The sequence below is a fragment of the Passer montanus genome, unplaced genomic scaffold (assembly GCF_014805655.1).
Source record: "Passer montanus isolate IOZ18808 unplaced genomic scaffold, ASM1480565v1 scaffold64, whole genome shotgun sequence".
Classification (NCBI taxonomy): domain Eukaryota; kingdom Metazoa; phylum Chordata; class Aves; order Passeriformes; family Passeridae; genus Passer; species Passer montanus.
The window spans coordinates 2,816,153-2,820,766 of record NW_024371482.1 but is presented as its reverse complement, the minus strand read 5'-3'; positions in this window follow the sequence as shown (position 1 = coordinate 2,820,766).

Below are 4,614 nucleotides of genomic sequence, written 5' to 3'. Positions count from 1 at the left end.
CAGGTTGGAAAAAGCAGCTGGGCTCTGTATTTGAACACATAATTATCTGTAATTTTGCTGATTACTTGGTGGGAATGGAAAAACAGATAAGGCACCACTTACAGGGTATAGAGAACTGGGCAGAGGTCTTTTCCCCAATACCCACTGAGCTGGCTTATTATTAACTCCTCAGTGGTGAAGTTTATGCACAGATGTGGTGTGGGTTTATTTCTCCTGTGGCAATGGCATGCCTGGATGTGCACGTATATATCTATAAAAATGGATGAATTTGCACAAAGAAGTGAAACTAGTGCTAGAGAGACAGTTTGTTTCTAATAATAAAAAAATTGTAATCAGGAAGGCAGATGGTGAAGTTGCAAATGGTATCAAGAGAATGACCTGAGGTGTTAAGTTTCCTTTCCTTAACACCATGACAACAAAAGATCAACAGATCATATTCTGCACCCAAACTTTCAGTGCATAATGTAAGGAAGTGGAAACTTTTAATCTAGCCATTGAAGTTTACCTAAAAGTTTCACCCATCAATCCTGTGTTTTAACCAGGATGCTGCCTAATAAGAAACTCTGTAATGAAAGCTGTAAGTTGTGAATTTATTTGTGAGTACATATTTACTGCTTGCCTCGGGGGAGAAAAAAGAGTTTGCTGTGCTGAGCTGACTGATCTTGGTGTGTATTGAACTTGTCAAAGCTGAGGTTCTCTTTCAAGACCCACTGGTGTACGGAATGAAGCTTCTCCTGTACCTCTAGGACTCTGCCTAGAGCCAGACTTGAGGGAGAGCTGTGTTTTGGGGAGCTGTGTACCCTCAAAGAATCCTGTAGAACTGCAAAAAGATGTTTTCCCACCCTTGAGGAAAAGCACATGGGCTGTGGAGTACTCCTTTCCAGGCAGAGGAGCTGTGATGTCTGCAGCAGAGGCAGCCTGGCTGTGTCTGAGTCAGCTGGGGCTGTGAGATGCTGTACACACTGCAGGGGACTGGAGCAGTTCCTCTAACTTCCCATTCTAGCCTGGTAGTTGGATTGGGTATTTACATATTAACTTTTTTTGTTAAATACTTCAAAAACATACCTATTGATTCAGTTTTGGGAGCTGAGCTTGTTTAATGTGTTTCTTTGATTAAATGCATCTGCTGTCTTAATGTGACAGTGCCCTCAGTTGTTTAGCACTTCATTTTCCTCACCAGAAATACAGCTTGTCCCTGGAAAACAAAGACTTACATTTATTTTGTCTCATCTGACCCAGTGAGGGAACAGTTTTACTGAGTCAAGAAGCCTCAAGCAACAAGCTCAAGAAAACTTCAGAGTTTATGTCAATGTTTTCTTTTTTAAGCCACTTGAGAGTTATTAGTAACAGCAAAATAAGCTGTGGTGTTGTACAGCAGGATGAGATCAGACTTAGAACTTTTCTTTACCATTTCCAGAAAATATCATGTAATAGATACTAGCCTTGAAATATAGAAATCTAACAAATTCCTTTTGTAGGGGTCTCATTCTTCATGCCAGCTCCAAAGCCACCTATTATAAACACCTTTGTGTGTGTTACTGCTTGGTGAACACCTGAGTTTTAGAGCACAACTTGTCCCTGTCTTTCTTGATGGTTTATGAACCAACATTATGGCTCTGTTTGAATTTCAGGAGCTCCCTTAGCTGTAAATGAGTTATACTGATGGCATGGCTCTTTATTTTTAAATTACACATTCCTTATCTGCAGCATGTTTTCTCATTTCCCTTCTCCAGCCTTACAACTTCTTTTAATAGCTGGATTTCATCCCACCACTATATATCTAGTCCTCAAAGATGCTGTTGTTGTCTGGAAGACTATTTCAATCCTCCTGGGTTACAAATATCTATTGACTTTGCCATTAACTGAAATAATTTCAGACTTAGGGATTTTGTGCTTACATCTGCCCAATTTTAGTTTATCCTGTTCTTGCTGCAGTCATCCTGCATCTTATATTTTTTGTTTTCTTTTCTCACAAGACTTTGAGTTCAGACAATCTTTCATAAGGTTTTAGCCTGATTTCAGTTCAGCCTAATGTTTGCCTTTGCACAATTTGATGTCCAAGACAGTTGTCTCTTGTCAGTTTTTTCCTAGATTCTTGTAGGCAATTTATTTCTAACCTTTCTTCTCTATCCAGATCTCCCCTCCCACCCTTCTTCACCTTGCTTATGACGCAGACTTCTTGGTTTGAAAATCTTCCCTGTAAGAAGTATTAAGTTTCTCTCCTTTTCACTCCCTGAGCTCCTTGGATCTCAGGAAGTCACTTAGTCTGCCAATTTTTTGTCATTCTGAACATGAATGCCAGACTTGCTTCTGTTTCTTCCCTTTTCTTAATTTATATGAAAACAACTTTATTTAGAGTTTGTTTTTTACAGCTGTTCTTTGATACTGTTTTATGCACTTCTTACCAGCACCATCCCTGTGTTTCAAGACTTTCTGTTCATATTGCCCAGGAAATTTGCACTGATCTAAGAATTATTCCAGTGGTTTCTATGTCTGCTGTGCTGGCTGGATCCTTTCTGCTGCCTAGCAGATTATTTAGTGAGGTTTTCTTCTTGTTGTTCTGTTCTCTGCTCTCCCTTCATCTACAATTGTCCTTGTTTGTGATTGTCCTTGTGCTGGATGAAAGATAGAGGCATGCCTTAATTCCTGAAGTGATGCTGACTCCTAAAGAGAGGGTTACACATCATTCATTGTGGGGGTTTTAGGGCTGGGCATAGGATTTGGTTACCCAGAGAAGCTGTGGCTGCCCCTGGACCTCTGAAAGTGTCTGAGGCCAGGCTTGGAGCACCATGGGACAATGGAAGGTCTCCCTGCCCATGGCAGGAGTGGCACTGGATGATCTGTAAGGTTGTCCAACCCAAACCTTTCTCTGTTGAGGTACAGGATCCTCTCAAGCTCACTTCTGGCTCAGGCTGTGAACAGCTGAGGGGGGAGTATTTTCTGCAAGCTGGTGCTGTCTCTGTTGGCTGCCAGGGTAAGGTACAGGATCCTCTCAAGCTCACTTCTGGCTCAGGCTGTGAACAACTGTGGGGGGGGAGTATTTGCTGCAAGCTGGTGCTCTCTCTGTTGGCTGCCAGGGTGGTGCTCTTGCAGTCAAAGACTGCAATGTGCAATTCTTCAGTGGTTACTCCAGAACCATAGCATAGCTCAGATTTGAAAAGACCTTTTAAGAACATTGACCCAGCAGTGCCAAGCACGACAACAACCCATGCCCCAAGTGCCACACCCACATGCTTTTTAAATCTCCCAAAGCCAACCTCTTCCAGTGCTTGAGCAGTCTTTCAGTGAAGAAATTTCTGATTATTCCATCAGGCTGAGTCCTGAGAGGACATCCCGGCCCCTAAGAAACTTCCATACTCTGTGGGATTCACACTCTCTGAACCTGAGAGGAGCAGAGAGAAGAATGATCAAGACCATTCTTATCTCATTTGCTGCTCCTGTGTTGTGCTAAAGCAGAATGCAATGTGGAGATTGTTTACCCAGAGGGATGGGACTTTGTTTCCTTGGCCTGTCAGGGCCAAGTGTGTGTGCAGACTGTCGGCTGACAGTCACAAGATGCTGTGCAGTTGAGTTGGGTGCTTGTGCAGATTTAGTTTAGATGTAATGTAATATAGTGTAATATAATATAGTATAATAAAGTAATTAATTAGCCTGATATCAATGAAGTCAGATGCACCATTTCTCCCGGACGTCGGGCAGAAGCATCACCGATAATACTCCCGTAATTATAAATCTCTGGCGCTCTCGCAGCATTTAAAGTGAAGCTCCGAGCGGTGTTTCGGAGGCACAGCGTGCTCCCGCCGCGGTTCGGGGCGAGCGCTGCCGGGCCCGGGGCAGCCCCGGGAGCGCCCGCAGCCGCCGCCGGTCCAACACCGCCCTCTGCGGGCCGCGGGAGCGGCGGCGGCAGCGCCGGGAGCGGGCCGGGCTCGGCCGTGACCGGCAGGGACAGCCCCGCTGCGGGACTGCCCGGGGCTGCGCTGGTGGCCGCACAGCTGCTCTGTCCGGGCGGTCACTGCTCCCCTTCTCCTGTGCGAATTCTGTCCCAGGTGTCTGATCCGGACTGAGCTGATGCCTATTCAGAGCCTTGGGCTCCCCCTCCTTTTAGCATTTTGGGTCAAGAAGTTACCTGTGGGCGGCAGTTCTTAGAATTGTGCCCGGAATTGTTTCCCTGTCTGTGCCTAAGCTCTAGGAGTGCCCAGGGCGCGGTGTGACTCGGTGTTCAGCACTGAACTCCCGAAAGTAAAGTGAATAAGGATGAAAATTCCTATTTTCAGCTGCAGGTGCCCGTGAGCTGCTCGTAGCAGCCGCCCCATCAATCGGCAGGGCTCGGGGGGCCTATCTCCTCCTTGGCTCCAGCAGAGGGTCTCTCCCTCCATCCCACCCCATCCCCGCGCCGCTCCCGGCCCCAATCCCACCCCCAATCCCAGCCCTCCGTTTAACGCCAGCCCCTCGCATCCTCGCCATCCCCGCCGGAGCCAGGGCAGGAGCGGCAGACCTGGCTGCGCCGCGCCATGCCGCGCTCCAGCCGCTCCCGCGGGGCGCCGTGCGTGCGCGCAGCCGGGCTCGGATAGGCACCGGGAGCCCCCAGACCTGCCCTCCGCGGAGGCAGCCGCT